We start from the raw sequence: 24,389 nt of genomic DNA, 5'->3' as shown, positions 1-24,389 counted from the left end.
AAAATGGAAAAATTACAACCAACACCACAGGAATACAAAAAATCATAAGAGAATACTATGAACAACTATATGGCAACAAATTGGACAAGTTAGAATAAATGGACAAGTTTCTAGAAACATACAGTCCATCAAGACTGAATCAAGAAGAAACAGACTTGAACAGACCAATCACTAGAAGTGAAATAAAATCAGCAATAAAAAAACATCCCTGCAAACAAAAGTCCGGGACCAGATGGCTTCACTGGAGAATTCTATCAAACATTCAAAGAAGAGCTCATACTAATCCTTCTCAAATTCTTCCAAATGATCGAAGCTAAGGGAATATTCCCAAACTCATTCTATGAGGCCACTATCACCCTGATACCAAAGCCAGACAAAGACACTACCAAAAAAGAAAGCTACAGGCCAATATCATTGATGAACATAGATGCAAAAAAATCCTCAACAAAATATTAGCAAATAGAATTCAACAACACATAAAAAAGATCATACATCATCATCAAGTTGGCTTCATCCTAGTGACACAAGGATGGTTCAACATTTGCAAATCAATCAATGTGATACACCACATCAACAAGAGAAAGGGCAAAAATCATATGATCATCTCAGTAGATGCAGAAAAAGCATTTGATAAAATTCAACACATGCTTATGACAAAAACTCTTACCAAATGGGAATAGAGGGAACATATCTTAACATAATAAAAGCTATGTATGACAAACTTACAGCCAGCATAGTACTCAATGGTGAAAAGCTGCAAGCCTTTCCACTAAAATCTGGAACAAGACAAGGATGCCCACTCTCAGCACTTCTATTCAATATAGTATTGGAAGTCACAGCCATAGCAATTAGACAAGAATAAGAAATAAAGGGGATCCAAATTGGAAGAGAAGAGGTAAAATTGTCAATATACGTGGATAACATTGTATTGTATATAGAAAACACTTAAGGCTCCACACAACAAGTTCTAGAGCTGATAAAATAATTCGGCAAGGCAGCAGGCTACAAGATCAGCATACAGAAATCAGTGGCATTTCCTAACATTAACAATGAAATATCAGAAAAGGAAAGTAAAGAAATAATCCCTTTTAAAATTGCATCCAAAAAAACTAAAATACTTAGGAATAAGTCTGAACAAGGAAATCAAAGACTTATGTATGGAGAATTACAAAATGCTGAGTAAGGAAATTAAAGATGACTCAAAGAAATGGAAAGATACCATGTTCTAGGACAGTAAGAATTAGCATTGTTAAAATGGCCATACTACCCAAAGCTATCTACAGATTTAATGCAATCTCTATCAGATTACCCAGGACATTTTTTTTACAGAACTAGAACAAATCATACTAAAATTTATATGGAATCACAAAATACCTAGAATTGCCAAAGCATTACTGAAGAAAAAGAATGAGGCTGGAGGAACAACCCTCCCAGACTTCAGACACTGCTACAGAGCTACAGTCATTGAAACAGCATGATATTGGTACAAAAACAGACATATGGATCAATGGAACAGATTAGAGAGCCCAGAAATGAATCCACAAACTTTTGGTCAATTAATTTTTGACAAAGGAGGCAGAGAACATACAATGGAATAAAGACAATCTCTTCAGCAAATGGTGGGGAAACTGAACAACTGCATGTAAATCAATGAAGTTAGAGTATTCCCTCACATCATACACAAAAATAAACTTGAGATGACTTAAATTAAAGATTTAAAAATAAGACAAGACACAATAACCCTCCTAGAAGAAAACATAGGCAAAACATTATTTGACATACACCTCAGCAATGTTTTCCTAGGGCAGTCTACCCAAGCAATAGAAATAAAAGCAAAAATAAACAAATGGGACCTAATTAAACTTACAAGCTTTTGCACAGCAAAGGAAACCATAAGCAAAACAAAATGACAACATGCAGAATGGGAGAAAATAATTGCAAAAGATGAGCCTGATAAGGGCTTAATTTCCAGAATATATAAACAGATCATACAACTTAATAAAAAAAAAATCCAAAAATGGTCAGAAGACCTAAATAAGCAATTCTCCAGTGAAGACAAATAGCCAATAGGCACATTAAAAAATGCACAATATCGCTAATTATCAGAGAAATGCAAATCAAAACTACAATGAGGTATCACCTCACACCAGTCAGAATGGCCATCATTCAAAAGTCCACAAAGGATAAATGTTGAAGAGGGTGTGGAGAAAAGGGAACCTTCCTACACTGTTGGAGCGAATGTAGTTTGGTGCAGCCATTATGGAAAACAGTATGGAGATTCCTCAAAAAACTAAAAATAAACTTACCATGTGATCCAGGAATTCCACTCCTCGGTATATATCCAGAGGGAACCTTAATTTAAAAATACACATGCACCCCAGTGTTCATAGCAGCACTACTTACAATAGCCAAGACATGGAAACAACTTAAATGTCCATCAACAGATAATTATACAAAGAAGCTGTGGTATATTTGCACAATGAAATACTACTCAGCCATAAAAAAGAATAAAATAATGCCATTTGCAGCAACATGGATGGAGCTGGAGAATGTCATTTTAAGTGAAGTAAGCCAGAAAGAGAGAGAAAAATACCATATGGTATCACTTATATGTGGAATCTTAAAAAAAAAAAAAAGACAAATTAACTTATTTACAAAACAGAAACAGACTCACAGACATAGAAAACAAGCTTATGGTTACTGGGGGAAACAGGATGGGAAGGGATAAATTGAGAGTTCGAAATTTGTAGATATTAACTAATGTATGTAAAATAGATTAAAAAAACAAGTTTATACTGTTCAATATCTTATAGTAACTTACGGTGGAAAATGTGAAAAAAAATATATGTAATAAATATATGACTGAAGCATTGTGCTGTACACCAGAAATTGACAAAACATTGTAAACTGACTATACTTCAATAAAAATATATTTTTAAAATCTATTGCAGATCTTCATCTGTTAATGCTGTCTTTCACACAGATAGGTACTGTCAATTACTGATATTCATCCACAATATATTATTTTAATTTATCAGCAAACTCCTCACTTGTAAGCCAGGTATAGAATCCTTATGGATTATTCTCTTGGTATCTGCCTTTTAGCTTGTCATTGCATTGCCGATTAGTCACTTCAAACTGAGGGTTAGTTGGAATCTCCAGTTAAATGGATTTTGAAATATGAAAGTGTCATATTACTTGCATTGAAGTCCAAAAAATGTCACTGAAAGTTGTTTGAGCTAGAAAATATATTCACTGCAGATCTGGAAATGGAGATCTCAATTTTTCCTTTAACTTTTGACAGCACAGAATGTGCTGCATGACATTACTAGTGATTCTAATAATGTTGAAATGTCTACTGCATTATAAGATTTGCATAAGTGCTATTTTACTTTGTAATTTTAGGTAGAATTCAGTAGGAGACATTATCATGCCTTCAGGAAGAGCTAATTTTTAAAGCTATTTAGTGTCTGATATAATGGATGTTGAGGAAAGGCCTTATTGAAAAGCATTTCAATTACAGTTTTGAGCTAATATATATATTTTATATATGTTTTTTATATATTTTATTTTATATAGATATAGATATATTTACCATAGCTAGGCCATTAGAATACTGTGTGGAAAGGCAATTCAAGATATTAATCTATTTCTTTTTTTATTGAACTATAGTTGATTTACACTATTGTGTTAGTTTCAGGTGCACAGCAAAGTGATTCAGTAATATATCTATACATATACTTTTACAGATTCTTTTCCATTTATAGCCTGTTAAAAGATATTGAATATAGTTCCCTGTGCTAAACAGTAAATCCTTGTTATTCATCTATTTTATATACAGTGGTGTGTATCTATTAATACCATACTGCTAATTTATCTCTCCTCTCCCCAATTTCCCCTTTGGTAACCATAAGTTTGTTTTCTGTGTCTGTGAGTCTGTTTCTGACTATAGTTCATGGAAATGATGATGGCTAAATCTATGAGAGTGAGTGAAGTTCACCATTGCTATTGGTAGTTCAATTACATATGATAGGTTCAAACCTTCACAGAAATTTTTTTCTGTAAAATTCTAATGATAATAATGCAATGAATAACCCACAGGCTGTAGACACCTTACATCTTGATAGACATTATAAATTTGCCCCACTAAGCCTTTTTCTGCTCTACATTTATTTTAATTATCACCAGTTGTAACTCATTCTAGTAGCGTTTTCCAATTCAGGTTGTACTGAATTAGTGTCTTCTTAACTAGTTTGAAAATATTCTCTCCTACTTTTCTACTCATATTATTTTTAGGAACTAATTCTCTAATACCTTTAAAATTAATATTGACATTCTAAATAATTAAGAACAGCTGAGCAGTATTGGTAATATGTTTGGATTCATCAGAGAAAGGAAAATCATTTGATCATTTGCCTTGTTTTTTAATTGACTATTAATGTTGCTTCCAGTGTCCTCAGTTCTGTGAACATCTCTTCTCACCAGAGACTAATAGTCATAAAAAAACGTTTATTTTCTCTGGATACATTTCTTTAGCTAGTTTTATCAAATACAGTTTAATTAACTCACCAGTGGCTTCCTTGCTTAGCTAAGAAATGAGTCACTCAGAAATTTTTTTTGGTTTTACTCATTTTCTTTCTAATTTTTGTGAAGAAATTCTGCTGTTATGAGATATTCTGTTTTAAATTATCAACCTTTTTTTACTGAAGTATAGTTGATTTACAATGTTGTGTTAGTTTCAGGTGTACAGCAAAGTGATTCAATTGTATATTCTTTTTCAGATTCTTTTCCATTATAGAAGGGATTGGATTGTTTGTTTTTTACATTAAGTTGAATGAGCTGTTTGTGTATTTTGGAAATTACTCCTTTGTTGGTCTCATCATTTGCAAATATTCCTCCCATTCTGTAGGTGTCTTTTTCTTTTGTTGATGGTTTCCTTTGCTGTGCAAAAGTTTTTAAGTTTAATTGGGCCCCATTTGCTTATATTTGTGTTTATTTCCATTACTCTAGGAGATGGATCCAAAAAAAAATATTGCTGCAATTATGTCAAAAAGTGTCCTACCTATGTTTTCCTCTAGGACTTTTATAGAATCTGGTCTTACATTTAGGTCTTTAATCCATTTTGAGTTTATTTTTATATATAGTGTTATAGAATGTTCTAATTTCAGTCTTTTACAGATAAGTGTCCAGTTTTCCCAGCACTACTTATTGAAGAGACTGTCTTTTTTCCATTGTATATTCTTACCTCCTTTGTCATAGATTAGTTGACCAAAGTGAGTAGGTTTATTTCTGAACATTCTATCCTGTTCCATTGATCTATGTGTCTGTTTTTGTGCCAGTACCATACCGTTTTGATTACTCTAGCTTTGAAGTATAGTCTGAAGTCAGAGACTGTGATTCCTCCTGCTCCATTCTTCCTCAAGATTGTTTTGGCTATTTAGGGTCTTCTGTCTTTCCATACAAATTTAAACATTTTTTGTTCCAGTTCTGTGAAGAAATGTCATTGGTAATTTGATAGGGATTGCCTTGAATCTATATATTGCCTTGGGTAGTATGGCCATTTTCACAATATTGATTCTTCCAATCCAATAACATGGTATATCTTTCCATCTGTTTGTGTCATCTTCAGTTTTTTTCATCAGTGTCATTGTTTTTAATAGAGTAAATGACTTTTGCCTTCTTGAGTAGGTTTATTCCTAGGTATTATATTCTTTTTGATGCAATGATAAATGGGATATTTTCCTTAGTTTTTCTTTCTGATATTTCTTTGTTAGTGTATGGAAATGCAACATATTTCTACATATTTTTGTATACTACAACTTTACCTAATTCATTAATGAGATCTGATAGTTTTCTAGTGATGTCTTTAGGATTTTCTATGTATAGTATCATGTTATCTGAAAACAGTGACAGTTTTACTTCTTTTTTAATTTGGTTTCTTTATTTCTTTTTCTTCTGATTGCTGTGGCTAGCACTTCCAAAACTATGTTGAAAAAAAGTGGCGAGGGTGGACATCCTTGTCTTGTTCCTGATCTTAGAGGAAACGCTTTCAGCTTTTTTCATTGAGAATAATGCTAGCTGTGGGTTTGTCATATACGTCCTTTATTATGTTAAGGTATGTTCCCTCTATGCCCACTTTCTGGAGAGTTTTTCATCATAAATCATTGTTGAATTTTATCAAAAGCTTTTTCTGCATCTGTTGAGACGATCGTATGGTTTTTATTCTTCAATTTGTTACTGTGGTGTATCACATTGATTGACTTGTTGGTATGGAAAAATCCTTGCAACCCTGGAAGAAATCTCACTTGATCATGGTGCATGATCCTTTTAACGCATTGTCAGAGCCCATTTGCTAATATTATGTTGAGGATTTCTGCATTTATGTTCATAAATGATACCGGCCTGTCATTTTGTCTCTGATATCTTCTTCTGGCTTTGGTATCGAGGTGATGATGGCCTCATAGGATGAGTTTGGAAGTGTTCCTTCCTCTGTAATTTTTTGGAATGGTTTCAGAAAGATGTGCATTAACTCTTCTCTAAATGTTTGGTAGAGTTCCTCTGTGAAGCGTGGACTTTTTTGTTGTTGTTGGCAGTTTTTTAAATTACTGATTCATTTTCAGTATTGGTATCTAGATTTCATATTTTGCATTTCTTTCTGGTTCAGTGTTAGGAGATTGTACCTTTGTAAGAAATTGTCCTTTTGTTCTAGGTTGTCCATTTTACTGGCCTATAGTTACTTACAGTAGCCTCTTATGATCCTTTGTATTTCTGTAGTATTGGTTGTAACTTCCCTTTTTCATTTCTGATTTTATTGATTTGGGCCCTCTCCCTTTTTTTCTTGATGAGTCTGACCAAAGGTTTATCAATTATGTTTATCAATTAGGGTTATCTTTTCAAAGAATCTGCTTTTAGTTTCATTTATCTGTTTTTTAGTCTCTATTTCATTTATTTCTTCTCGGAATTTTATGATTTCTTTCCTTCTACTAACTTTGGGTTTTGTTTGTTCTTCTTTTCTAGTTGCTTTAGGTGTAAGGTTAGGTTGTTTATTTGAGATTTTTTGTTTCCTGAGGTAAGCTTGTATAAATACAAACTCCCCTCTTACAACTGCTTTTGCTGCATCCCATATATTTTGAATCATCATATTTTCATTTTGGTTTATCTCTAGGTTTTTTTTTTCTTATTTGATTTCTTCAATGATCCATTGGTTGTTGAGTAGCATACTGTTTTGCCTCCACATGTTTGTGGTTTTTGCAGTTTTTCTCTTATAGTTGATGTCTAATCTTACAGTGTTGTGATCAGAAAATGTGCTTGCTATGATTTCAGTTTTCTTAAATTTATCAAGGCTCACTTTGTGGTCCAGCATGTGATCTAGCCTGAAAAATGTTCAATGTGTACTTGAAAAGAATGTGTATTCTACTGCTTTTGTATGGAATGTTCTATAAATATCAATTAAGTCCATCTGATCTAATGCATCACTTAAGATGCATTAAGGCATCTTAATGTTTCCTTATTATAGATCGTGGGTTTTTTAACTCCAGTCGGTCAATTTCTTTTTGATTGGAGTAATTAACCCATTCTTACCTAATGTTATTATTGATATGGTTGGAATTACACCTCTTGTGTTACTATTTGTTTCCTTATTGTCTTGCCTCTTTTCTGATCTTCTGCTTTTCATTTATCATCTTCTTTTGTATTAAGTAGGTATTTCCCAAGGCACCATTTAAAGTCTTTTAATTTTTTGTAATACCAACAAGCTGTTTTCTTTTTTTGAAATACAGCTGATTTACAATATTATATTAGCTTCAGGTATACAGCAGGGATTCAGTGTTTTTATAGATTACACTCCATTTAAAGTTATTATAAAATATGGGCTATATCCTTATAGGTTTTTTATTTTATATGTAGTGGTTTATGCCTCTTAATCCTCTAACCCTATCTTGCCCCTCCCTCTTCCCTTCCCCCTCTGGTAACCACTAGTTTGATCTCTATGTCTGTGAGTTTGTTTTTATTTTGTTTACAATCAACCTCTTCCAAAGACAACTCTATTTCTCTCATTCTGTTGATCCCACTTCGATCAAAATTTTATCTCTACTACTACATCAAAACTGCTCTTCTCAAGGTCATTTGTGTTTTCCCTGTGGCAAAAACCACTTGTCACTGCTCAACTGTCATCTTACTTGATCTATCAGCAGCATTTGATTATTCCTTTCCCCTTTATATACTTTCTTCCCTTGGGCTCAAGGACAATAAACTCTCCTGGCTTTTCTCCTACCTCAATGACTGCTCCTTGTCAGTCTCCTTTGCTGATTCCTCATTTTTCAACATTCTGTTAACATAAGAGTGTCCATGGCTATATCCTAGAACTTCAGTTCTAAACTCTGGTCTCTTCTGTTTGCCTTTAACTCTCTTGGCAATCTAATCTTATGGCTTTAAAATATCAACTATATAATGAAGTCTCTCAAGATTATATTTCTAATCAGGACATTTCCACTGAATTCTCATTACATTCACCTCCTCTCTCCACCAAAAATCTCTGGAAACTGCTCATCTGTTCTTCACTCCTATAGTTGGCCTTTTTGAGAATGTCATAAATGGAATCATGCAGTATATAACCTTTCAGAAGTGGCTTCTTTCATGCAATATAATGCCTTTGAGAATCTTCTAAGTTGATGTGTATCTCAATAGTTCACTCTTTTTTAATGTAGTATTATAAAGCATGGATTAACCAGTTTATAATTCACCTGTTGTAGGACATTTGGAGTGTTCCCAGGGTTGTTGTTTTTTTTTTTAACTACTATAAATAGGGCCGTTATTAACATTGTTGTATAGGTTTTTATGTAAATATTAATTTTATTTTTTTTAAGGTAGATATATAGGACTGGGATTGCTGAGTCATACATAAATGTGTTTAACTTTATAAGAAACTGATGAACCATTTTCCAGAGTCACCATATAATTCTGCATTCCCACTAGCACTGTAAGAGAGTTTCAGTTGCTATGTATTCTCATCAGCGCTTGGTATTGTTAGTATACTTTTTTATTTTAGTTATTCTCATAGATGTGTAGTGGTTTCTCATTAATTTTCATTTCCCTGATGGCTAATAACATTGAACAACTTTTCATATATATGTTTACCATCTTCCTATCCTCTTTGGTGAAAATCCTCTTGTATGAAGGTATTTTACCCATTTTTTAAATAGGGTTGCTTGGGTTTGATTTTGCTCAGTTTTAAGATTCATTTTATATTCTGCATATAAGCCCCTTGCCAGATGAGACTTTTCTCCCATCTATAGCTTGTCTTCACATTTTCTTAACAATGTCTTGTACAGAGCAAAAGTTAGTTTGAAGTCCAATTTATAAAGCTTTTTTCTTGCATGGTTTCATGGTGCTTTTGGTGTCATGTCTGAGAACTTTTTACCTAACCCAAAGTCATGAAGATTTTCTCCTACATTTACTTCTAAAAGCTTTGTCCTTTTGTGTTGTACATTCAGATCTATAATCCTTTTTGAATTAATTTATGTTTAAGGTGTGAGGTTTAGGCCAAGGATTTTTTTTTTTTAATGAAATGTCCAACTGCTCTGTTATCAGCTGTTGAAATGGCTGTGCTTTCTCTATTGAATTGCTTTTGCACTTTTGTAAAAAGAAATTAGTTAGTCATATTTGTGTGAATCTATTTCTAGATTCCCTACTCTGTTCCACTGATCTGTTTCTGTACCTTCAACAGTCTTGATTACTGCATGTTTAGAGTAACTTTGTGTAATATGACTATTCGAAGTTTCTCGTTTTTGAAAACTGTTTTAGCTATTCTTAGTTCCTTTGTCCTTTCATACAAATTTTAGAACCAGCTTATTTACATCTATAAAATAAGCCAGCTAGGATTTTTATTGTATTTTGTTAAATCTATCGATCAATTTGTGAAGAACTGACATCTTGACTATGTTGACTCTTGCCATCCATGAATATGATATGTCTCTCCATTTATTTAGGTTTTCTTTCCCTTTCATCAGCATTTTGTACTTCTCAGAATACAGGTCTGGAAATCTTTCTTCAGTTTATACTTAAGAATTTTGGGGGGATATTGTAAATTGTATTTCAAGTTCAGCCTGCAATTGTATATTGCTATTGTATAGAAAAAGTTGATCTTTGTGTGTTGGCTTTGTACCCTATAATCTTGCTAAATTCACTTATTAGTTCTAGCATTTGTTTGGTGCTTTTTTATTTTGTTTTTATATATTCCTTAACATTTTCTACAGTCAATCATATTATCTACAAATAGGGGCAGTTACAGTCCTTCCTGTCCACACTGTATGCCTTTTACTTCCTTTTCTTTCCTTGTTGCACTAAAATTGCCAGTACTATGTTGAATAAGAGTGGTAAGAGCAGACAGCCTTTCCTTATTTTGATCTTAGAAGCAAAGAATTCTTTCACCATTAAGTATAATGCCAGTTCTAGGGGTTTTGTAGTTGCCCTTTATTAGGTTGAGGGAGTTCCCTTCTCTGCCTAGTTTGCTGGAAACTTTTATTATGAATGAATGCTGTATTTTGTCAAGTGTCTTTTTTTTTTCTTTTTTGGTATCAGTTGGTATGATCATGTGGTTTTTCTTCTGTAACATTTAATTTTCTTTGATGTAGATTACATAGACTGAGATTCAAATATTGAACCAGCCTTAAATTCTTCAGATAAACCCCATTTGTTCATGGTGTATTCCTCTTTCTATGTATTTCTGGATTTGATTTATTAATATTCTGTTGGGAACATTTTGCTTCTATACTCACAAGTAATTTTTTTCTATAATTGATTTTTAATCATTCAATTTTATGGACATCTAAACACTGAACAGACACAGGAGACCAATTTGTAAAACTAGGCCGTTTTAATGTTTGTTTATTTTATAACAATAAAATAGTTTTCTTGATGACTACAGACACGTAAGGCTGATTGGTAGTACTCAGAAACATCACAGTAATAGTTTCCTGATTGAGGTGTAATTTTCAATAATCATAAGGAGTTAGCTATTTGTGTGTAACTGCTATCAAACCAGTAAGACTGCATTTATGCATCCATCATTTTCAGGACTGTTGGTAACCTGGGCATATTTCCCCCAAATCACCTTGCCTCCTTGTGTCACAAGGCCCAACTCGCTCACGTTCACTTCAGTGACAGCACCTTTGGTGATAGCACCCAAATTTGTATGTAGTGGGGATGAGTGATTCTTCTTGACACCAAGCACTGGCAGGCAGAAGGTAGCTTTCAGTTCAGGGCGTGTTACGTGGGCCTTCTTGAAACGTAAGCCCATTGGCCTAATGAATCTTTCATATTTAGGTGCTATTCGAGTAAAGCCATCTCCAACAAAGCAGACTTTAGTAACCATCCTCTTCCAGGCTTTCTTCTTCCTCTTTCCTGTTCGGATAACTTTTAATACTTTTGTTTCTCCCTGGGCACGAACTTTGGGCAGTGGGACTTCCCATTTTCCCGCTTTCTCTTTTCGTTTCTGTTTAATCATACTGGAAAGTACTTTAGCTCGGGACTGTCCCTCTCTGTCCAGTAGATATGCAGGTACTGCTCCTTATGGAGTCTTTTCATCATTCTTCTGTTTAGTGTTTCTCTTTTCGTGCATCTTGATAGTCTTTTTCATTTGTATTTTCTCAGCATGGTGCTGTTTATGGTAGAGCTTAGCTTTCAGACCAATCATCTTTTTTGCCTTCTTTGAACGTTCATGAGCCTCTCGGCCTTCCTTCTTTCGCTTTTTCTCATGGTAATCCAAACGGTATCCATAGCGCTTACAGTGTAACTCAATACATTCGTTTTGTGGCATGGTGACGGCCGCCGAGCCGCCAGGTACAGCAGCCGGGGCGCGAAGCGGCTCTCAATTTTCGGGTCTCAGAGACCCACGAGTCGACTACACACCACCAGCAACAGGAAAGGTACTCACAAGTAGTATTGATCCGCTTTACTTTATTGTCCTCTCTTGTCTCAGTTTGGATAAATAGCACACTATTTTAAAATGGAGAATCTTTCTTTTTGGAAAAATACGTAATTATTTTAAAATATAATAATTACTATTACCATTTTGTAAGATTTTATTATTTCTCACATGCTAAATTAGGTTACCTCAAGAAGATAAGCCAACATGCAGGCTATCTATGTTCATGGTGCTTGACCACTTGCTTCTCTTGAATTCTGTACATAATGTAGCTAATGGTGGAGCATGTTCTTTTGAGACATTTAACTAATTCAGTAGGAGACTTCATATATTTACACACACACACACACACATTATATACATATACCAAAAAAAAAAAAAAAAAGAATGATTATCCTTAACATGGCACCAGATAACACTTACCTTATGCTTACTATCCACCTGGCACTCAGCTAAGCATTTTAAGTTTCTCCTTTAAACTAAGCCAAGAAAAGGTGCTTTTTAATCAGCACGGGTAGATGCTTTGACAGAGTACATAACTTGAAGTGGTCTTAACGAAGTAAACAGAGGTGAGCTATATCTTGCACTCTGACTTCAAAGCTTATGTTCCTAATTGCTGTCATACACCTTTAAATACCATTCTGTAATCTACTTTTTTGACTCAACATATCTACTCCATGCTTTTTGTTGGCTGAATCATATTCCAGTGGTAAACTGTACTCTCCAAAGTGGTCACAATATCTCTCTTCTAATACGCTCTTCCTGCTATGTGATTCTGCAACTCTTGCCATGACAAAGTGTAGTTTGTGTTCCCTCCTCCTTTGAATTTGGGTCAGTTTGACTACAAAGGAAGTAACACTGTTCTTTCTGAGGTTACATCACACAGGTAATATTGGTTTTCTGCCTGATTCCCTTGGAACACTCACTTTTGGAATCTTGGCCATCATACTGTGAAGAAGCTCAAGCAGACGCATGAGAAGACCATGTGCATGAATTCCCATCAACAGTCCTAGCTGAGATCCCAGGCAACAGCAACAACAACCAAATTTGTGAAAGAGCCTTTATATCAGTACCAACCAATAAAAATATTATGTGAACTTCAAATGTAGGTCACATATGTAACTCGAAAATTTCCAGCAGCTAAATTAGAGTCAATTTAAATATATTTAATTTAACCCAACATATCCAAAATACCATTTTCACATGTAATCAATCATTTAAAAATTGAGATATTTTAGTTTCTCTTTGTCATACTAAGTCTTTGAAATCCAATATATGTTTTACACTTTACAGCACATCTCAATTCAGATTAGCCTCTTTTCAACTGCTCAATAACCACTTGAGGCTACTGTACTGTGGCAACTTCAAATTATTCCACCATCCAAATGTCAAGTCAATTCCAGCCTTGAGTTTTCCCTGCAGAGACAGATATGCAGTTATAAAGTTCCTGCTATACAGTTTCTGAATTCTTTACCCACAAAATCTGTGCGCCTAACAAAGTGGTGACTAAGTTTGGGGTTATATATTATGCATCAATAGTAACTGGGATACCAGCCTATGAAAATTCTATAATTTAAACATTTCCCTACTTGGTTGTTTTTCCCACCTCTTTCCAGGATTTTATTGTAAACAATGAAGTAATATGATCTCTTTAAGCTAGTCTAATTATTCCCTTAAACAGTTTGAGAGTGGCTTTTTTCTGTCAATGGGAACATATAATTAGTAGATGTACATTCATATTGTCAAACTGCTATTCAAAAAACGTAACCAGTTTTCACTAACAATAATGTGTACCCAACCATGATTCTTCTGATTAATTCTGACCCATTTCTAGGTTCCTGAGTTGAATGCTTAGTTCCTTTCTTTTCTGTTCTATAACATTCCTCTATAATGTTGCTTTATTATATATATTTAAAACTAGCTGTGATATATTTTCATTATAAAACATTCAAGTACTGCATAAACTATATAAAAGATGTACCATTATTGTACAATTTGGCTTTTTTCCCATTTAGTGTCCTAAGACATCTTTCCCTGTCAATTCATGAAAGTTTAACTCATTAAATGTTAACTGATTAATTAAATGACTGCTTTGTAATTGTTAAATGTTACATGATTACATGGTAGCCCAAATAATGTGTGTATCTTAATTTAAACATTGCTCTGGTGATAGATATTATTGTTACTCCAACTTTTCATTACTATAATGATCTTGAAACCATTTTTACTCTTTATTCTATTTTAATAGAAACGTGAGGTCAAAGAGTGGAAGCTTTTTAAAAGTTGGTAAGTATAGTCAAATTATGCTTCTCACCATCACACTGTTAACTCAGAATTCCTTCGACACCACATTAAGTGTGCCTATTTTTCTTGTACCCTTAAAAGCACCAAACAGCTTATTAATTTTTGCCAAATTGGCCAAAAGAATTTGATCATTTTAATTCACACTTCTCTTAAACCTGTCATCTTTTTTTAAGTTTGACAATTTAGGGGGTTTTTTGGCTTTTGTTTGTTTTTGACAACTGTACATTCATATCCCAGACCACTTCTCCACTGAAATTTTTATATTTTTCTTATGAATTTTTAAGAACTCTTTAGATAGTCTAAGTATTATTTGCTATATACAATGGTAGTAATATTCTCTCCAAGTGTGGTTCTTTATATTTTAATATTGTGCAGCCACTTGTACAAAATTTTTTTATTTTTGTGTTTTTATAGCTTCTGAGTTTTCTAATTCAAAAAGACAACTATGTTAAATGATAGAAGATACATGAATGTATGCTTGATTAAGTGTTTAAAAAAAAAAACACAGCCGAAGTCAAAATTTCACTTCATCATATCAATAGCACATTCTTCTCGAAGATATTCAACTGTTCTGGCCTTTATTTTTCCAGATCTCTTTGAATATATACATATATATTCAAATATATATACACACACAAAATAGCTTCATTTTTTAAATATAAATAAGACCATTGTATATAGGTTTTCTGCAACCTACTTTTTTATTGAAATATAGTTGATTTACAATGTTGTGTTAGTTTCAGGTGTATAATGAAGTAATAGATATATATACTTATTCAAATTTTTTCCATTATTCCATCCCATAATATATCCCATTATAGGTTATTACAAGATATTGAATGGTACCCTGTGCTATCAATTTTATTTATAGTAGTGCGTATGTTAATCCCAAATTCCTCATTTATCCCTCCCATCTCCTTTTCTCTTCAGTCACCATAAGTTTGTTTTCTATGTCTGTGAGTCTGCTTTTGTCTTGTACATAAGTTCATTTGCACCATTTTTTTTAGATTCCATATATAAGGTATACCATACAACATTTGTCTCTCTCTGACTTACTTCGCTTCGTATGATCATCTCTAGGCCCATCCATGTTGATGCAAATGGCATTATTCCATTCTCTTTTATGGCTGAGTAATAGTCCATTGTATTTATGTGTGTGTGTATGTATATGTGTATATACATACACACACACACCCCATATCTTTATTCATTCCTCTGTTGATGACATTGGGGTTGCTTCCATGCTTTGGAAAGCTGCTATGAACACTGGGGTGCATGTGTCTTTTTGAATTAGTTTTTGTCTCTTCTGGATATATGCCCAAGTGTGGGATGGCTGGATCATATGACAACTCTATATTTAGTTTTATAAGGAACCTCCATATAGTTTTCCATAGCGGCTGCACCAATATACATTTCCACCAACAGTGTAGGCGTGTTCCCTTTTCTCCACACTCTCTCCAGCATTTACTATTTGTAGCCTATTTGATGAATGCCATTCTGAATGGTGTGAGGTGATACCTCATTGTAGATTTGGTAATTAAGCCCTTGTCATTGTAGATTCAGCAATTAAGCCCTTGTCAGTCACAACATTTGCAATATTTCCTCCCATTCCATAGGTTGAATTTACATTTTGTTTATGGTTTCCTTTCCTGTGCAAAAGCTTGTAAGTTTGATTATGTCCCATTTGTTTATTTTTGTTTTTATTTCTATTGCGTTGAGAGACTGACCTAAGAAAACATTGTTACAATTTATGTCAGAGAATGTTTTGCCTAATTCTCTTCTAGCAGTTTTATGGTGTCATGTCCTATATTTAAGTCTTTAAGCCATTTTTAGTTTATTTTTGTGTAGGGTATGAGGGAGTGTTCCAGCTTCATGGATTTACATGAGGCTGCCCAGCTTTCCCAATGCCACTTGTTGAAGAGACTGTCTTCATTGCATATTCTTACCTCCTCTGTCAAAGGTAATTGACTGCAGGTGTGTGGGTTTAGTTCTGGGCTCTCTAATTCAGTTCCATTGATCCATATGTCTGTTTTTATGCCAATAGCATTCTGTTTTGATTGCTGTCGCTTTGTAGTACTGTCTGAAGTCTGAAAAGTTATGCCTCCAGTTTTGTTCTTTTTCTTCAGAATTACTCTGGCAATTCTAGGTCTTTTGTGGTTCCATATAAATTTCAGGATTATTTGTGCTAGTTCTGTGAAAAATGTCCCGGGTAATTTGATAGGAATCTCATTAAATATGTAAACAGCTTTGGGAAGGACAGGCATTTTAACAATATTAATTCTTTGCAATTTGCTTTTTTGACGTAACACAGTATCATGGAGATATTTCTATGGTTGTACATAGAGCTCTACTTCATTCTTTTCACTTGCTACATAGCATTCTATAGCAACAATTTTCATATAGATATTTAGGTCTTCAAATATTTCACTAGTACAAACCATACTACAGAGAACATCCTCACAAGTGAGAAGTTCTTCAAGATAGAGGTTCACAGAATATTTTTGTTAGGTGAGTAATTTATTGACCTCTTCAATGTTCAAAAGGAGTAAATTATTTCTGCATGACTTACCAAACTAACTACACTTGATGGCTCTTTCTTTGTTATGAGTTTTCTTATGTTGTTTGAGGCCTGAACTCTGAGGAAAAGCCTTCACACATTCATCACATTCATAAGGTTTTTCTCCAGTATGGATTCTCCGATGTAAAACAAAGCCAGAGCTATACCTAAAGGATTTCCTACATCTCTTACAATGATGAGGCTTTTCCCCAGTATGACTTCTCTGGTGTAAAACAAGCCCAAAGCTATGCCTGCAGCATTTCCCACATTTCTTACAGTGATAGGGCTTATCACCAGTATGAATTCTCTGATGTTCAATAAGGTATGAGCGCTTCATAAAGGCTTTTCTACAGTCATTACACAGATAGGGTTTATTTCCATTATGAGTTTTCTGGTGTCCAGCAAAGGACGAGCTATACCTGAAAGATTTTCCACATTTACTACATGATAAGGTTTCTCTCCTGTATGCATTCTTTAATGACTAATAAAGAGTTGAGCTTCTAGTAAAGTTTTTTCACATCCATTACACCAATATAGTTTCTCACCAGTATGCGTTCTCTGATGTTCCAACACAGCTGAATTATCCCTGAAAGGTTTCCCGCATTGATTACATTTAAAAGGCTTCTCTCCACTATGTATCTTCACATGACGAGCAAGGCCTGACTTCCTAGCAAAGGCTTCCCCACAGTAATTACATTTGTAGGATTTCTGACCAGCATGAATTCTCTGGTGACTTAAAAGGGTAGAATTCTTTCTGAAAGCTTTTCCACATTCATAGCATTTATGGGGTTTCTCTTCAAATGAATTTTCTGATGCTTAACAAATGTTGAGTACTTCTTAAGGAATTTCCCACATTTAAAACATCTATAAAGTGTCTTACCCATGTGAATTTTATAATGATTTAAAAGGGATGAGCTGCTTACAAAGGCTATCCCACATTCTTTACACTTATGGGATTTCTCACCAGTATGATTTCTCTGGTGGCTAATAAAGAAGGAATTATATTTAAAGACTTTCCTACATTCCTCACATTTATACTGTGTCTTCTCCATGCAACTTCTGCCTTCCAAGCACAGGCTGCTTTCTATCATGACAATTTTTGTTTGCTCTCCCAAATCAGATCTCTCGGAAGTATTTTGCTTTAGGGCTGACATCTTTGTTTCAAATGCGTACTCCTGTACTGAAAGAAATTTTAAAATTCAAATGTTCTCTATATTGAAATACTGAAAATGAGAACTACACACAGATAAGAATAATGTTCTGTTCTATATTACTAAAGGTTATGTAAAATTAATTCATCCCACTTGTGATTCTCGCTAAGAAAAGATGGCAAGACTAAAGACAGGAGAAATAAGTAAGATCTAAGGAAATGGAAGGAAGTTATATTATAAATATTGTATTTAAAGAATGCAAGGAACATCTAAGAAGTTGTCAAGTTAGGAAGGTAACACAGGAAACTCCAAGAAATAAAAAAAAAAAAATGGGAATGTGACTAAAGACAATTTTGGGGAGAAAATCAAGTATCACAAAGCAAGCCAGGATTACTAGCACAGATTCCTATAGGGTGATGCATTTGAGAACATTGTAATGTAACACTGCACTATATCCAAGAACTTGAGAATAACATTTCTCTGTGAGAATTTAGCAGAGAACCAACATTTAATAGCTCTGAGGGGAAAAAATAGACAAAATGTTTAACGAATCAAAACAGATCTCAGGCCAACAAGACTGTACTGTAATCTAAGGTTTTAACATATCTGAAAAAGAATATACAAATGAAAAAGGTGAATTGTGTAATTTTTCTCTAGCCGTTTACAAAAGATATACAAGGAGATTCTGAAAAACTAATGGAGTTAAATTTGTGATAAATCAGCAATCACTGATCAATTCTTTTACTGAATGAGTTTTTTTCTTTTAAAAAGAAGTTATATCTACAGATACAGATATATACACACATATACTTATATTTTTATTTTTAAATGTTTATATTTATTAACATGAGGAGATATTCCATACATCAGATACTAGAACTAAGATTTTTTTTTTTAAGGAAATGTAAGTTGGAGGTGAAGTCTGGTAATAAACAGCCCAGATAGTTCAAATGGCCTTTGATGGGATATATATTTTATGTAATGATTAAGCTAGAGAAAATTTCAAGATACTGAGTGTATAGGTAGGTGGAGGCAAATTAGTCATATGAAGAAAGGCAGTCTTCTGGACACATGTTCTATGACAAAGGTAGCCTAGCAGAGCAGTGATGAAAAGGAGATTTTATTGGCATATTTGGGGGCTGAGGGGTGAAGAAAACATGAACTCTACCTCGTACCATGCACAAAAATCAATTCTAAGAGGATGGTAAATCTAAATGTAAAATACAAGCAATAAAGCTTCTAAAAGTTTACACAGAAGACTATCTTCATGAACTTGGGGGAAGGAAGGTTTTACTGAACAGTACACAAAAAACAATGACAAGAAAGGAAAATATTAGCAAAATGGAGCTCATTAGAGTTAAAAACTTCTATTCATCAAAAGACCACTATTAGTGAAAAACAAATTACAGAGGGAAGGGCAGTACAACATACATAATTAACAAAGGGTTTTTTGAATAGATACTTCAAAAAAGATGACATATAATGGCCAATAAACTTGTGAAACACCCTCAACCTCATTTGATATCAGGGATATGGGTATTAAGACCACAATGAGATACAAGATACAGCCAAAGAATGACGAACTTCAAAAGACTGACTATATCAAGTGTTGGCAAGGATATGGAGCAATGAGTACTCTCACACACTGATGATGGAAATATAAATTGGTACAAACATTGAAAAATTATTTGGCATTATATACTAAAGTTAAATATGTGTATATCCTATAAAATAGAAATTCCACTCCTAGGTATATGCCCAACAGAAATGTATCCACATTTGAACCAAGCAACAACATATAATAATGTTCATAGCATTTGTAATTCTCAAAAGCTGGAAATATCCCCAATATCCATCCAAATACATGGGATAATGAAATACTCTATAGCAACAGATTTAAAAGCATGGTCCCCAGATCAACAGCATCAGTATCACCAAAGAACTTGTAAAAACTTTCAGTCCATATTTGAAGCCTGAGGGTGGGGCCCAGCAGTCATGCTTAAACATGCATTCTAATACATGCTAGAGTTTTAAGAACCATTGACCCACTGCAAGGACAATACATGAAAATGGAAAAATCTCACAAAATGTTATGCATAAAAGACTATGCCAAAAATATATACTATATAGTTCCATTCATATAAAGGTTAAAAAAAGGCCAAAATAAATTATAGTGTTATTTGACGGGGAGGAGGAGAGTGTGGCTGATGACTGGGAGGGATCAAGATGTGATTTAGTGAAATACTACCAGTGTTCTGTTTCTTGACCTGAGTGCTGGTTATATGAATATTCACTTAAAAAATACGAATTTAGATCATATATTTAAAAATCAACTCTTCCATATATGGGTTAAATTTTTTAAAAGGTTTTAAGAAAAAAGGAAGGCTAGGTTATGACTCTCTTAATACTCTGATCAGAGAAATCAAAATGCCAATTGCAAAATATCTAAAAACTAATGATAATAAAAACTACATATCGGAACCCATTGAATATAACCAAAACCCTGCACAAACAAAAGTTTAAGGCTTTAAATATTTATAGTACATAAAGAAGAAGGAAAATCAATGAGTTAATTGATTAATGAATCAACTAAAACAAAGTTAGAGAAAGTAAATAAACCTAAGGAAAGAAAAAATAAAAAGGAATTAAAAGATTAAAAAAAAAAAAAGAAAAACACAGAAAATAGTAACACTAGTAAATACATCTAAGAGCACTCTAAGAAATAACGTAAAGCTAACAAAGGGGGAAAATGGGAAAAAAACAAATAATGTAAGAAATCATAAGAAAGTAACCATGAATATACAGACTAAAAGTAATTATAAACATTAAGGATAAACGTAGAATCATAAAAGGCTATTTTGTTCAATACTATGAAGATAAATTTGAGAACTTTAATTACTGAATATTTTTAGGAAACTGTAAATTACCAAAACTGTTTCAAGAGAGAACAAAAATCTGGTTGGCCAAGTTACTATATAAGACAGAATACTGTTATAGACCTACCCCCCACATTTCTCTCCCCTGTTCCCTACCACAAAAAAATAAATTAAAAAAAAAAAAGAAAAAGCACCCAAACCTTCAGGAAACCAGCTATCATGTGAATTACATTTTCCACGAAATACAGTTATAAAAGTTTCCCTGATGATGATAAACGTAAAATGACAGTTCAAGTTTTAAAAGAAGGAACACTGGTAGGATAAATATTTTAGAGGAGACAAATAAATATCCATGTTTACAAAGATTTAGAAATGATTTCTCCAGTTAACAACACGGAGAAAGTGACAGACATAAATTTATGCAAAGTATACACAGAAAAAAATGAGAGCCAAGAGCAAATGACGGCAGGTGAGTGTACAGCTCAGGGGTAGAGTGCGTGCTTAGCATGCACGAGGTTCTAGGTTCAATCTCCAGTTCTCCATTAAAATAAATAAGTAAATAAATAAACCTAATCCCTCCCAAAACAAAAACAAAAAATAAACAAAAGATAATTAAAATATTTTTTAAAGAGCAAATGATATCAGAGAAAAGAAATAAAAGACTCAGGAGAAAAGGGAAGAAAATGCTTCCCCATCAGTTTCTTTGTCAAAAATAGTAATTATGTGATAGTCAGGAGTCCTATGCTTATAACTGGAATCTGCCACTGCCCTACCATATGGTCAATGATATGGGTATTAAAACAGAAAGAGTTAAACAGCCATCCATCAAGCTAACCTTGAGAGAATTTGGAAGGCACTGAGAATGGACAGAAGGTAGAAATACAGCACAGCCTATCAAGTGTCTGCAAATGGGGAAAGATAAAAACACATAAAGAGACTTATTGCAAGACGAGAAGCCCTCGTGAAGAGAGCAGGAGTAGAAAGAATGAGAAAAACGCCAAGTCATTTGACATGAGGATGACATGAAAAAGAGGAAACTCATGTCACGTGCCACAGCCCTTCCGCACAGACAGGGGCTCTGCAAGGTGAGCTTCACCAAGAACCCCCTCCACACTTTTCTGTGTGCTGAGCTCCTGCTTGAAATGGTTCCTGCCTTGCTCACCTGCAGGCATACCTGATGGAACTTCTTGTACTTACATCCGTGGCTCTGCCTCTTGCTCCAACTGGGTGATTAGCTTGGGTTTGGAAGAGAGAAGCCCTGTTCACAGAGAAGGAAAAGAAATGTGACTGTGGCTATTAGGAGTTATCCCAAACCTCCATCTCAACTTCAGGGTCTGCAAGGAGCATGGTCGTCAGGAAGGCCTAGAGGGTGGTATCAAAAACGTTCAAACCACAGTTATAGAAATGTAGGGTGGAAAGTCAGTTAGAAAACCAGGCCTCCCTGAGGACAGGAAACTCCTATTGTTGGCAGCAGACGAATCCTGACATGCAAAATTCAGAGAACTGGGCTAGACTGCACGCAAAGCTGACCATCTCTGGCTCTGTATGGCTCTGATCTTTCTGAGGGGTGGAAGGAACATAAGTTTCAGCCTCTAAGCCCATGCTGAAAACAAACAAACAAAAACCTCCCATTTAAGAGTGTAAACACCCCATGGATGGGCCTGGAGATCATTATTCTAAGTGAAGTAAGCCAGAAAGAGAAAGAAAAATACCATATGATATCACTTATATGTGGAATCTAAAAAAAAGAAAAAAGACACAAACGAACTCATTTACAAAGCAGAAACAGACTCACAGACAGAGAAAACAAACTTATAGTTAAAGGAGGGTCAGGTGAGAGGTGGAGGGATAAATTGGGAGTTTGAGATTTGCAGATACTAACTACTATATATAAAATAGATCAACAGCAAGGTCCTACTGTTATAACACAGGAACTATATTCAATACCTATACTGAAAAAGAATATGAAAAGGAATATATGTATGTATATGTATGACTGAAACATTATGCTGTACACCAGAAATTGACACAACATTGTAAGCCAGTGATACTTCAATTAAAAAAACAAAGAGTTAGCGGGGAGGATATAGCTCATTGGTAGACTGTGTGCTTAGCATGCAAGAGGTCCTGGGTTCAATCCCCAGTACCTCCAGTGAAAAATAAATAAAACCTAATTACCTACCCCCATCCCCCCCAAAAGACAAAACCAACTTAAAAAAAAAAGAGCTTAAATACCCAAAATCATTTACCTTGTGAAAATGCACAGTTGCCCAGCAGATCAATTTTGAGTCAAAGAGAAAGAAATCCTTACCCACAGACACCAGATTCCCATAGTTTTCCAGCATCACATCCCTGTACAAGGCCCGCTGAGTGGCATCCAGGTGTCTCCTTTCAATCTGGATAAAGGCCACAGCCACATCCCCAAATGTCAGTGATCCCTGCAAAATCAAAACCAATTCCACTCATCCAGGAACCATTTACTCCCTTGGCCCCCTCCTGAAGTAGGGAGCGAGGAAGGCCTCAGTGGAGGAGGAGGGCCTCAGTGGTGAAGGAAGGCAAAACATTCAAAGTCAGCTTCTGATAGTTCAAATCATTCACAAGGAGGTAAGTGGAATACAGTTAATGAAAGGACCAATGGGGAAAATACATGATATGCTCAGAGAGCTGACTTGCTTCATAGGTATGAAAAATTAAGATGAGAAGTTAGAGAGTGGAGGTGTGACCCCTCACTTTCACAACACTGCCCTCCTCCTGTTTGTCCAACTTGCCTGTCATGCTCCCTCCTCTGGGCCTGGTGTTTGCTCACCCCTCACTTAGCAAGTCTTTGCATAAATGCCACCTCATCAGAAAGATCATCTTTTCTCTCCTCCCATCCTCTAGTACTTCCTCTCCCATGACCCACTTTATTTTTTTCCACAGGATTTCTCACTACCTGATAGGTGAGGATGAGATTTGCGAATAAGTGTCCTCTATAATGTGAGCTCCAGAAGGGCAGGGACCACTTGGGTCACTGCTATCTCCCTAGCCTGAAACTCTGCCTGACACATGGGCATGTTCAAGGTCAAGCATTCAACAAATGAATAAACTCTGAAAGACATGCAAAATGATAGTGGCTTTATCCTAGAACTTACAGAGATAAATATATATTTGTTAATTACCATTCATAGCAGTAACAACTTACAATGTGCCAGGTAAAGTGCTAAGCCCTAAGATACACATCATCTCTCTGAATTTCCACCACAATTCTATAAAGTAAATCTATTTTACAGCTAAGAATACTAAGGCTCAGAGAGCTGAAAGAACTTGCTCAAGGTCACAGGATGGCTGAGTGCACAATAAAAAAGGAGCTCCAAAAAGGGTCAGTGAGACTACTGAGCAAACTGGAAGAAATGCCTATGACATATTAAAAAGAAAAAATGGGAAAGCCTAAAAAATACATATGCAGATGTGTTTCAAGTAAAATAATTTGAAAATAAAATAATTAAAATAAATTGATAGGAATATGGGTAATTAATTTTTTAAAATTTCTGTTACTCTTAGCTTGTGTAATACTCAAATATTGATTACTTTCTTTCAAA

General features: G+C 34.4%; 1 pseudogene; it reads right to left on the bottom strand.

The window, feature by feature from the left end:
- Nucleotides 1-11,032: 11,032 nt before the first annotated feature.
- Nucleotides 11,033-11,853, bottom strand: LOC105084463 (ribosome biogenesis protein NSA2 homolog; annotated as a pseudogene).
- Between the last annotated feature and the right edge of the window lie 12,536 nt (nt 11,854-24,389).

Source organism: Camelus dromedarius, chromosome 8 (genome assembly GCF_036321535.1).
Source record: "Camelus dromedarius isolate mCamDro1 chromosome 8, mCamDro1.pat, whole genome shotgun sequence".
Lineage (NCBI taxonomy): Eukaryota > Metazoa > Chordata > Mammalia > Artiodactyla > Camelidae > Camelus > Camelus dromedarius.
Note: the sequence above shows the minus strand (reverse complement) of the source record. Positions and strands in the feature narration are given on the sequence as shown.